Genomic DNA, 13,133 nt, shown 5'->3' on the forward strand with positions numbered 1-13,133 from the left:
TGCTGGGTCCTGCCGTCAGTGCCGTTTCTTGGCAGCACGTTGGGGACACTGCGCCATTAGAAGAGAGAATGTTAAAGGCACAGCCTCCTTCGAGGGCATCTGCATAATACCTCCCGTTTACAGATGAGGAAGTTGAGGCCCAAAGAGGTGAAGGGAAAGGCCCAAAGCTGCATTTCTGGCTTCTGGCAGCTGGGACCAGATCCTGCTCTTGTTGGTATGGTTTAAGCACTTCTTCAATGAGCACTTATCGAACGCCTGGATACTGTGTACTCAGTGTCTGAGTGGCAGTGAAAGATAACCACAAATACGTCAGAAGCAGTGTAGCCACTGCTGCCCTGGACTTGGGCATAGAATCGGACCTGGGTTTGATTTGATGATTTGCAGGACCACACTACTGGTTGGATAGTCTTAGTGAAGCAGTTAACGGCTCCATGCCCTAGTTTCTGGTCTGCAAAACCGAGATAAAAATAGGCGAGGGTCGTGGGATTTAAATGAGATAAGGTGCACATTGCTAAGCTAAGTACAGTGGCTGCACATGGAAGGCACTCAAGTAAATATTCGTGCAATGTTTTGAGAAGTAGAAAGTGCTAGGCACGTAGGAGTTCAGGAGACAGTCACGGTACTCCTTTACAGACAGAAGTCATGCGGAACAAGAGGGAAGGTGCTTTCCCGTGTGCCGTGCTTGGGGACACTCAAACAGACAGTTACAGGATGTGGCATGACAGGGAAAGGAGGAAATGACTTCTGTTAATCTTTCCTTCAGCTTCTCCCGCCCTTCCTATGCACCCTGTCTGTTTCCCTTTCCAATTCTCACTGTGACTCAAGGTGGGTGGCTGCAGAGAGATATTGGGACCTCTTGTCAGGGAAAATATGTTCTGTAAGGTGGCATAATTTTTGTTTTAAGTCGATCTTTATTATAGCAGCCCCCCTCCTCTTTATATAGGTGGGATAGGCACAGGAAAAAGGAATGGGGTTAAGTGGATAAGTGACTAAGGCGTCAAATTGGAGTTGTGTGGATCATAGATCTCAGAGCTGAAGATCATCTGGATGGACTCCCTCGTTAATGAAGAAGCAGTGAGAAACTGTGAAAGGTAAAATGATATCAAGTTTCAGATTCAAGTTGGAGCCATAGTGTTCTGTATCACCATAGTTCATTCATCCACTCACACACACTACTCTGAGTTGATACCTAACATACTGCCAGGTAAAAGGTTCTGCCTCAGTAGGCAGCAAAAGGAGAAAGGAAATAGAAATCCAGGAAGGTTCTCAAGTTATTTGTGCAGCTTCATGAATGTTGATACCATTTACTGTGATTGCAAGTAGAGGAAGAGAAATTGATCTGAGAGGAAGATGGCATGTTTTGAACATGTGTTTCATGTGCCTAGAGTACATCCAGGTGAAGACCTCCAGGAAGAATTAGGAACACGAGTTCCAAGCACAGGAGAGAGGCCTGGAGGTGCCCACTGGGGAACAGTCAACATAAAGATGGTCACTAAAGCCAGGGCAGGGCTGGGATGGCCCAGAAGAGCAGGCAGAATGAGAAGATTATGAAAGCATGAAACCCAAACCCTGACAGATACCAGCTCCTAAAGATCAAATAAGAGATCCTGAGGAACAGATGGAGAAATGGAAAGAAAACCAGAAAAAAGTGGCGTCAAGCAGTTCACATCAAGACTCTCCACGTTGAAGAAGTGGTCAGGAGTGGGAAATGCCACAGAGATGTCAAGCAAATGAGCCCTGAAATGTTTCCATTGTGTCTGACAATGAGGAAGTCATTGATTACTTGTGAGACATTGGTTTTAATGGGGATGTGAGGGCAGAAACCAAATCACACTAGGTTAGAAGCAAAATGGAGTCAATGAAGAGAAGAGGCAGGGGTAGTAGGTATAAATCACTGCTTCAAGAGAGTTGGTTGGGCAGGGAGGGGGAAGTTACAGCTAAAAGAGGAGGTGGGGAGAGTTTTTTTTTTTTAAATCATTGTTTTGTTTCATTTGTTTTGTTTTGTTTTGTTTTTGCAACTATGGGAAACTGGGACATGCTTATAGGAAAGGAGAAACGGAGGGTCAGCAAGGAGAAGTAAGTTGGAGCCTCAGTACAACATCCAGAACTACCACAGGGTGAGTGACAGGAGAGGGGATTCTGGGCCCAGATAATCCAAAGGAAGGGATCCTCTTCCTTTGTTCTTTTTTTCTACCATTGGAAAGGAAGAAATGTACATGGGAGGTTTAGAAATGGACTTGGGGAGCTCCTTAAGCAAGATTTGTCTATGTCAGGATCTTACCATTAAATGCATTTAATCAGCCCCATTTGCATGTGGAACTGTGTCCAGTACTATTCAAATAATGTGAAATGGATACTGTTATTGCCATGTCAGTCAGGAGTAAGAGTAGCAAGTGACTGAAACCCAGCTCTAACCGTAGGATCCATGCATTTACTAAACTGAGTATGAACTTAGTCTACTCAAGGCATTTATCTGCCTAGGAAGAGATCAAAGTTCTTTCCAGAACGTATGCAGAGAAAGAAAACATAACACTCAGTTTCTGGCATTCAAAAACAAATTTCACAGCAAGGCAATAATGATGTAATTCAAGCTATTACCTTGACAAAATATCCTGTACCTTCCATTACTTTCCACTTCAGAGGGTCAAGAACTGTGCTTGGTAGACTAAACCTTAGGGTATTATATTCAGAAGGCCTAGACCAGGAGAAAGTAGGGATTGTGAGAGGACAGAAGCAGTAGAATAAGACAAGAGGCCTGAGTGGAAAGATTGTATTAGAAAAATAAAGATTAGCCACAAGGGCAGAGTGAGCTGTTTCCCCCACATCTCCTCCAGAATTATGAGATGAAGAGCTCAGTGCTGGTGGGGCAGCAGGAGGCCCTGCTATGGACTTTTCAAGCTGTGCCAGGTCCCTATGAAGCGTAGACTCTACCCAGATACAGCAGCAAGCCTGTAGCCAGCTTGCCAGAGGTGATCATTGTAGTGAGGTGATTCAGTGGTGTGGGCTGCCAAGGAGACCCCTAGGATCAGGGTTGTTAGGAAGTCATGGACAGAAGTCAGAGTCTGTAGCAGCAGGAAGAGTAGAGAAGAAGCTAAGCCAGTCAGGAAACAGCTTTGGGAGCACTGCCTCAGATCGCTCCAGATGAACCCCAATCTCCCCATCCACAGATCCCCACATCAGAGAGTTGCAGTGCAACCAAGACAGACAAAAAGTGGATGTTGTCCCAAAATAAGTACACACAAGGCAGCTACGCTCAAGGACCAGTACAAGGACAAGAGTTCCCTTCCTGTCAACACCATGAGGACACAGAAAAGACACACACCACCATACTGCCTCCACCCCAACAGGCCCTACAGGGATGATGATCAAAACATTTAAAAATCCTTACAGGCTCAGGCACTGAGGTGTCTAAATGGAGGTGCCCTACTATGTCCAGAATTAACCCCTTAGTTGATGTATTATGAGGAGCAGGGACCTCAGGGAAGAACCTGTTTACCAACTGCTCCATGCATATTTTAGTATTTTATCAATGAGGGCAGCCATAATGCCATGTACCTGGTTGCATATTGGCCATACATCCAGATGGAATCTTTATGGAAGAAGAAGGAGAAAGAGGAAGCTATCTGAGAAATGAGAGTGTGCTCAGTGGGGATATTGAATTAATTATTGGATTGAATCAAGATTTAAACCCTAAATAGTGAAGGACCACATTGATTATGGACAAACTAGAGAAATTACATTTCATTGGTACATCTAAGTTGCAGTATGAGTTGAATTTACCATCTGTCTGCTTTCTTTTGTGTTAGTTTCACTTTCAGGCACAGGCTCCAAGCATCAGCAGTACCGGAGGGCAAAGGATATCTTTCTTACTAGTGCGTGCAAAGTCCCAGTCAGGCTCCAGTTAGCTTAGCTTTGGTAATGTACCCATCTCTAAACGAAACCCTGATTGGTCAAGCCCAGGTCACATGACTATTCCTAGCCTCATGAACTGAAAGTAGAGTGAGGGGTGGCTCCTCTAAAGAAAATCAGGAGGCTGTGAGCAGAAAAATGGGGTAATGGATGTTGGACAGGCAGGCACAACAGAGGTACACCACTATTGCCTTCTGGAGTTTAACTTTCTAAAACATTGAGAAAGCACAGTATCTCCATGGCAGGAAATGAGTTGGCACCTGGGCACTTATGCATACATTGATCAGTGTAGATAACTAACTTTGAAAATCATAAAGCAGATTTTTGTCCCCTCTTAAATTTTCTTCCCACACTGATTAAATTAATTTTAATAATTAGAGTTGGGAAGTATAATCAACTAAATATCTAGTATAGTTTAAAGCTTAGTCCAGTCTATAAATAATTCCATTTAGGAAATGTTCAGTCTCCTTCTTTATTAATGCGAAGACAACAACTATTTTACTTTTTCTCTGTGTATTATTTTCTCGTTTTTAAGAAACACCCTCTTGTTGGACATGGTGGTTCACACCTATAATCTCAGCTACTCGAGAGGCTGAGACAGGAGGATTGCTTGAGCCCAGGAGTTAGGGGCTGCAGTGAGCTATGATTGCACTACTGCACTCCAGTGACAGAGCAAGACTCTGTCTCCACAAGAAGAAAAAAATAGAACCAACTTCTCCTAAATCCAAGATAAAGTGCACAATTAGTTTATTACCTATTTTTTAAAAAAGCTTTTTATAGGCTGGGCGCAGTGGCTCATGCCTGTAATCCCAGCACTATGGGAGGCCAAGGCAGGTGGATCACAAGGTCAGGAGTTCAAGACCATCCTCGCCAACATGGTGAAACCCTGTCTCTACTACAAATACAAAAATTAGCTGGGTGTGTTGGCGCGTGCCTGTAGTCCCAGCTACTCAGGAGGCTGAGGCAGAAGAATCACTTGAATTCAGGTGGCGGAGTTGTAGTGAGCTGAGATCATACCACTGCACTCCAGCCTGGGTGACAGACTGAGACTCTGCAAAAAAAAAAAAAAAAAAAAGCTTTTTATAATAAACAAAATGTTTAATTATTCCAGATACAAAAGTAAAGGTATCATCAGCTTTTCTTCACAGACTCTTATTTTTAATGTCACAAAAACCTTCCACATAAATTTTTAAATGTACATGATTTTAAAATCAGCCCTAAGTAAAAGGAAATATTTAAAGTCTAAAAAAAGGAAACATAGTCATCAATTTTACTCCAAAATGTATGCTGTCTTTTGGAAAGAGTTTTATTTCATAAAGGATATCTTGATATTTACAATATATAGAACTTAAATCTCAGGATTGAAGAACTCTTTGGGAAAAAATGTATTAATCATAATAAGGGGAAATACACTCATCATGCCCTAGTGTCTGAGTCACATAATTAATTCAGAAGGGGCTGGCTTTCTCTGCATGTGGGATCCCAGGTATTCATTTATGCATCAAATATTTATCACACCCTTCATGGCTTCTCCACACTGTGCTGGGCACTGGGGATGTAAAGATGAGTAAGACAGGCTCATGTCTGAGAAGAATGGAGACAGGTGGAGAACAGGAAGCTCTGTGCTGGGGGTATGAGGGCATAATGAGGGCTTGCAGGAGGAACGGTTCATTTTCCAGGGAGTGATGGCTCAGAGATGAGCTGGGATCATAAGCTGCCTGAAGGGTTTGTTTTTCCCATGGTGCCCAGTGCAGTGCTTGTAGACGTACTTGTAGACCATTTATTGCTGTGGCTAAGACGGAGGAGGTTCGGAAATCTTTGACAGCTGAGCTCTGTGACAGAAGAGAGCAAGAATGCCTTGTCCTTCCGACACACTCAGAAGAACGTGTGCTCTGGTGCTGATGTCCAAGGTCGTGGTCATTCCAGTCATGCATTCAGCAGGCAGTCATAAAGCACCTACCAGACACTGCTCGAGCAAAGTAGACTAAAACCTCAAGGAGCTTACTCCTGAAGTAAGCAAAATATTTTGATATATATTGTATATCAAAATGCTGACTGACACTATGTAGAGAAAGGAAACAGAGAATGGGAAAACAAGGGTTGTAGGGTGAGAGTTATGTAATATGAAACGGGGTCTTTAAGAAGTCTAAACTGAAGACAGTGCCCTCATTTACCTGAGCACCAACAACTATGGCTGGTGAGGCATTAGAAGCCCTGTAAAGAAAGTGGCCAGCCACCTGCCTCAGAGTTTCTGGGAACTGGCTAGTCAGGGCCAAGACAGTTCCTGGTGTGCATCTTCCTCCATACTCCAAAAGTTTTCTTATATGGTGAGTAGAGCTGGTACAGCCAGCGTCTGAAGCAGTCGAGAGAGCATGCCTGGGTAGGAAACAGTCCTTTGTTGTGGGAATGATGGGAAGGTTTGTTTAGATGTAGGCAGGTCCCCAGGCAATGTCTTCTGGGGAAGAAGAGCATCCAGCTCCCTAAAGGAAAGATTTGGCAAGGCCAAGATAGGTCAAGGCCCTGACCATGAGGGTGGACTGGGTAAGTCCAGTCCAGCTGGAGTGACAATCAGAATGGAGCATAGATATCACGTCGCTGGAATGGACCAGGAGGAGTGGGCACGTGGGGTACAGGCCGCATCTTTAGGGGACATCAGGCTACAGCTGGGAGGAGAGCGAAGAGAACTTAGGGTCACATGTAGACCTTTAGACTGGAGCAGAGGGTTGGTGTAGGGTAACCAGGTTGCAGGGGCTTTGGAATCAAGTCAAGTAATATGTGTTTTTCTCAATCTGCCAACACTGGCTTAGGTGTATCTTTGCCGTAGCCAGGACTTGCTTGTTCTGTCATCTGTGTAAACAATATGGTTGTTTTGTTTTTTTGGCAGGGTCTTGCTCTGTCACCAGGCTGGAGTGCAGTGGTGTGACCTCCACGTCCCAGGTTCAAGCAATTCTTCTGCCTCAGCCTCCCAAGTAGCTGGGACTACAGGCATGTGCCACCATGCTGGGCTAATTCTTATATTTGTAGTAGAGACAGGGTTTCACCATATTGGCCAGGCTGGTCTCAAACCCCTCATCTCATGGTTTACCCTCCTAGGCCTCCCAAAGTGCTGGAATTACAGGAGTGAGCTACTGCGCCCATGCCCACCACGGTTCTTTTAAACATAAGCCAAGTAACAATGGAATAAACTGTAAGTTCACTGGGAGGGCAGGTAGGAATGGGAAGGAAGGTGAAATGGCAAGGAATCCCAGTTTTTCATGCCCAGAGTGTAATTCTCAACGGAAGCTAAGCAGAAAGAAACTTAAATAAACCCCTGGGGAGGAGAAAGTATGTGTCGTAAACAGTGGCCAGCACAGTGTGCCCTCCTGTATGAATACCAGGGTCAGAACAACCTGTCATTTTGCCACTTTGATCACACGATTTTGGTTAGAAAGAACATGGGATTTGGACTTTGCTCTGAGTTTGGCTCTTGACTGTCACCTGTTCAGTGTGTGATCCTGGGTAAGTTTCTTAACCCTCTCAGCCTTCATTTCCTTGTCTGTAGAGTGGGAATGTGCAATCTGGAGTTTGTGCTAGGATTCCGTCACATCTAGTGGACTAGTGGGGAAACCCCATAGGGACCTGGGAAATCTCCCTCTCTTGAGGAAATGCAGGGAGCCAAGTACCATGGGTTCACCAAGAGGTGAAGGGTTAAACTGGAGGAAGGAGTCGTTTTGACTACACTGTGGTAACAGTGGCGGGACCCCATCCTTTACCCTACCCCATATCAGACCCGTGTCTGGTTCCTGGGCAGAGCTGTCACTAAGAGCTAAAGCGACTATTTGTTAGTACTTCTTAAGACGCTAGAGTGTAGAGTTATAGAGTCACTGAGATGGGACCCCTATAAATGAGCATAAGAGAGAAAAAGGCATCTTCACTTGACAATCCACAGTGCAACTTTACCAGAGTGAGATGGCAAAGCCAAAAAAGGGACAGTTCCTGGGCACTGCTTTGCTGAGGAGCACATGTAAGACCTCCTATCCCAGGAGCTCCCCAAAAGTGCAGGGTAGAAGGTGCTTTGCAGGGAGCTAGGTTCAAAGTGAGAAATGGTGGTAACAAACTAACGTGTGGATTATTAGTCTTGAGGTGACTTTATTTGTGTATGCATAGTGTATTAGACAGGGTTCTCTAGAGAAACAGAACCTATAGGACATACACAGATTTGTGGAAGAGGATCTATTATGGGAATTGGCTCATGCAATTGGCTCAAGAAATTCCATGATATGCAGTCTGCAAGCTGGAGAACCAGGACATTCAGTCTGATACTGAAAGCCTCAGAACCAGGGGAGCCGATGCTGTAACTCCCAGTCAGAGGCCCAAGGTCTAAGAACGCAGGTGACAGCTTATGTAAGTCCCATGTTGGAAGGCCAGAGAACCTGGAATTCTGATGTTGGATGTGGGAAAAGATAATGTCCTGGCTCCAGAAGGGAGAGCAAATTCACCTTTACTCTGCCTTTTTGTTCTATTCTGGCCCTCAGCCGGTTGGATGCTGCCCACCTGCGTTGGTGAGGGTGATCTCCTATACTCAGTCCACTGATTCGAATGCTAATCTCTTCCAGAAACGCGCTCACAGGAAACCCAGAAATAATGTTTTATAATCTATCTGGGTGCCCCTTAACCCAATCAAGTCGACACAAAATTAACCATCACAACTGGTGGGGGAAACTTGGCTAATACCCACCTCATGGGAATCAAACAGGATGTTCCCAGGCATGAGCCTGGACATGGCAAATACACAGCAAGTGGCAAATTCCCCCAGAAACCACCCAGGAAACCCACTGGAACCACTGTGGAACGCTCAGAACATCTGGTGTGTTTGAGAATTTGATGGCATTCTTGTGGCAAATATATTTAATTAAAAAGTAACTTAACACCTATCTTTGAGCATGTATATGTTACAGTAAAGTATACATGCTAAGAAGGGTTTGAAATTATCTTTTCTCCTCAGCACTTTACAGTTTACAAAATACTTCAGTGTGAATTTCAGTCACATTAGCTCTTGAGCAACAACCTAATCATGTAGGATCCCCATATACAAATCAGAAGACTGCATTTCAAAGCTAATAAGGGGTGCAAATCACCTCTTGTGACTTTGGCAACTTCTGGTCTCAGAGTTTGTATCTCAGTCATTTCTACTTCTTGGAGAATTATTTATGACATTCTAAAAGTATAGAAAACCATCTACTGAAATGTATCAGCATTAAAACATTAGCCAGAAATTATGCTCATTTAAGTTACAGAAAAAAACAAAAGAGACAGGAAATGACATTAACATTTATATCAGCCTCTGTACTGGCATCTCTCACACTCATGATCTCTTGTTATATTTACTGCAATATAATTTGGGAAATGGTATCATTCCTACTTTGACAGTTGAGGAAATAGATACTTAGAGAGGCAAAGTAACTTGGCTAAAGTCACACAGCTAATAAGCAGCAAATCTAGGATGTGAATCCAAGCCTGACTTCAGGGTATTTTGCAATATACCACAGTTCATGGCCTGTGGAATTCAAACGGAATTAAGAGATGACCAGTAAACACAGTTTCATTGCCGATGAAATTCGTGACTTTGCTTTTTTATTAACTCATATATACCAACAATGCAATTTCCAAATTACCAGCTTCAGAAGAGTTCTTAAATCATTGAAGTATTCAGGATTCATGGAGTCCTGACAATCAGGATTTGACATTGAGGAAGATGTGACCAGAGAACCCACATGGAGCTGAGTGACTCTAACGTGAACTTTCATTCTTGACAGTTCTCTATAAAAGTGTGGCCTATCTTGCACTGGATAGAAGACGAGGAAGAGATTCTCAGTCAAACCTGCATGATTTCCTCAAACTCTGTTTCATACAGGTACCAAAGTTTGACACATTCTAACCACTTTGCTTTCTTTGGCATCTCCAACTTTGACAACAGAGTAAGAAAGTCTCCCCTGTTGACAGGAACAATGCGTGAAATGAAAGACCTCAGGTGCTGTATCGGCTCTTGACAGCTCTTCAGAAGAAAGCACCTCCTGCCTGTTCTGTTCAGTCCTGGTGCAGGTGAGTCACTGCATTGCCAGCCAGTCAAGTATTTTAAGAAACAAAATCTAAGCCGGAACCAGCGAGAAAGACGAGGGGTGGATTAGCGCCATTAGCTTTGATGGTGTCTTGTTGTCATGGTGCTAGGAAAATCACTATCATTTAGATTCCCACTCACCAGCTGTTTTGCTGGAATTTTTGACATGGGAGTCTGTGGCCACCCTAACATAGGCGTGGGACACGGGTGTGCACACACGTGTACACCTGCGGCAGACACCCACTCGAGAGGGCTCACGTTGGTTGTCTGGGCTGTGATTCAAAGGCTGCACCCATGTGTATGACAACTGTTTCCTGTACATCAGCTTGCAGGAAGCCAAATGACCTCCTCAGCTTACCTACATCACATCAAGCTTTGGAGGAGTCAGTGACCATGTGAACTCACCTCGACCTCTGCTCCCTCATTCAGCATTTGGCTTGGGAAAACACGCCACTGTTGCCTGTCTCTTGAACATTATTTCCAGGCTCAGGTCTTCCACCATTCTGAGGGGCAGGGGGAACTTTGAGTTCTTCCAGGAGCTGGGGGTTGGGGGAGGGAAATGCTGCCCAAGAGAAATGACTAGAATCTTTGTCAGGCTGTGGATCACAGCCTGGCATTTCTGGGTAGGTGACCTCCCCTGAGGCCTCTACTGGCATCTACACTGCAAAGTCCCCTGTATAAGGACACCAGTCACTTGGGATTAGGGCCCACCCTAATGACCTCATCTTAACTAATTATATCTACTGAAAGGAGTGAGGGTGGGGCATTCACTGGTACTGGGAGACCAGCTTTGAGTGGAAAGGAGCTTTTCTCGTGGCCCTCTGGTGAGCCACACTGGAGGAAGCCCCAGATGCACAGTGCTCCCTGCTCAGACTCACACTTGCCTGCCCCCATCCTCTCCCATGCTCTTCTTTTCGATGCCCTTACTTGGGAGACTGCAGTGACTGTGGGGTTGCAGCGAGGGTTGGAGGGCAGCATACCGCATTACCTGGCTTTTTCCAAGTCCCTTTAATTAAACTGAACCTTCGTATAAATGTAAAGAACAAGTAGGCTTTATCCCTGGGCACTGTGCTCCTCTGCCCCAGATTCAGACTTAAGGGCTTGGAGCAGACTTATTTTTATTAAAAGCCCAAGTGATTCGATTGCAGGTGGTCCTGGACCACACTTTGAAAAATGCTGGGGCAGAAACAAGCCAGCAAGCATATGGGATTCATCTGCTGTGAGTGGTAATTTATCTAGTTTCTAAAAATAGTGTTACGGGCTGGACTGTGTCCCCCTCCCTGCCCCCATGCATGTGTTGACGCCCTAACCCGAAGTACCGAAGTACCTCAGAATGTGACTGTATTTGGAAATAGGGACTTTAAAGAAGTAATTAAGTTAAAATGAGGTCATAGGGTGGGTTCTAATGTAGTATAACTAGTGTCCTTATACGAAGAAATTAGGACACAGACCCACACAGAGGGAGGACCATGTGAAAACAGAGGAAGAAGACAGCTGCCTAGAAGCCACAGAGAGAGCCCTTCGAAGAAACCAACCCTGTGGACAATTTGATCTCAGGATTCCAGCTTCCAGAACTGTGAGAAAATAGATTTCTGTTGTTTAAGTCTGTGGTATTTCGTTATGGCAGTGAAGTTGACTAATACAAACAGAAGCCTGATTTCACTTAATAATCATCTCAGAAGGTAGAGATTGCTCCAACCTATTGTATAAACAAGGCTAGTTTGTGAACCGAAGGACATGAGCCCCAGACCTGGAGTCGCAGAGGTAGCATGACACGCACAGGCAGCACAGCTTCTGGTGGCAGGCATTCCCACACTCAGAGACTCAAAGAACCTTCCTCCCTAGCCTTCCACCTGAGTGACTTTAGACAAGACAGCTATTGTTATTTTATTTAACAAATATGTATATAGTGCTTACTATGTGCCAGGTAATAGTCTGTGCACTGTGCAAATATTAACTCATTTAATCCTCATTATAACCCTGTGATATATACACTGAAGAGCCACAGTCTCTTATTCAAACCCTTGCTTGGGACCAGCAGTCGTTGGCATGTCAGAACTTGCAGATTTAAGAAAGATACACAGCATATGTACCGTAGGCTTCATAACACCTCATGGCATCTGCAACAGCGTCCTGTTAGGAAACATACTAATGTTTCTAGTTTCTGTACTGACACATCTATATGCTGCATAAGTAAAGACTGTAAGTATCGTTGTGTCAACTCAAGACACAAGGATACTTTTATTCAATGTGCTTGTTTCAAGTCAGGTTTTGCTGCCAAATGAGTTATAAGTACATTTTTTCATATTTTGGAGCTTTTAAGGTTTCAAAATTGTTGGCCTGTATTAGCCCAATCTTACAGATGAAGAAACTGAGGCACAGGAGGTTAAACAACTTACCCACATCCATTAGCTCATGGGAGGTGGGACTGGGCTATTAACTCACCAGGTTTGCAGCCTTGCCATGAGGACCTGATACAAAGTAGGTAGACTTCTGGGTTGAATTGTGTCCTCCAGAATTCATGTGTTGACGTCTTAACCTTAGTACCTCAGAATAGATCCTTATATGGAAATAGTCATTGCAGATATAATTAGTTAAGATGAGGTCATTAGGGTGGGCCCTAATCCCAAGTGACTAGTGTCCTTATAACAAGGAGAAATGCCGCAGAGGCAGGCATGCACACGGGGAGAGCACCATGTGAAGATGAAGGCAGGGCTCAGGATGACAATTCTACAAGCTCAGCAGTGCCAAAGGTTGTTAACTAACTGCTAGAAGCTGGGAGGGAGAAGCATGGAACAGATCCTTCCCTGACAGCCCTAAGAAGGAGCCAACCCTGCTGACACCTTGACCTTGAATGTGTGAGACAATACATTTCTGTTGTTTAAGCCACCCAGTTTGCAGTGCTTTGTTTCAGCAGGCCTGGCAAACCATTACATGACTCTCACCCAGTGGTGGATTCTGAGTGGCGAATCAATAAGTGGTAGCTAGTCATACTTATTATTAGTATGACTGAGGACTCAAGACTGTTCATTGAAAAATAAATTCAGTAAATTAGATTATTTCTAAGTCCTCTTTCAAGTTCTGGGTCTAATTTTTTATGTTAGTAACATGAAGATAATTCACCTCT

The 13,133-nt window shown here is 44.3% G+C and overlaps 1 long non-coding RNA gene across 1 annotated transcript; it reads left to right on the forward strand.

The window, feature by feature from the left end:
- Positions 1 to 501: 501 nt before the first annotated feature.
- Positions 502 to 11,612, forward strand: LOC104650888 (uncharacterized). Its single transcript, XR_744466.2, has 3 exons — positions 502 to 825; positions 9,892 to 9,990; positions 11,155 to 11,612. It is a non-coding gene; the product is annotated as an uncharacterized LOC104650888 (long non-coding RNA).
- Positions 11,613 to 13,133: the final 1,521 nt, after the last annotated feature.

This window comes from Saimiri boliviensis, chromosome 9, assembly GCF_048565385.1.
Source record: "Saimiri boliviensis isolate mSaiBol1 chromosome 9, mSaiBol1.pri, whole genome shotgun sequence".
Taxonomy (NCBI): Eukaryota; Metazoa; Chordata; class Mammalia; order Primates; family Cebidae; genus Saimiri; species Saimiri boliviensis.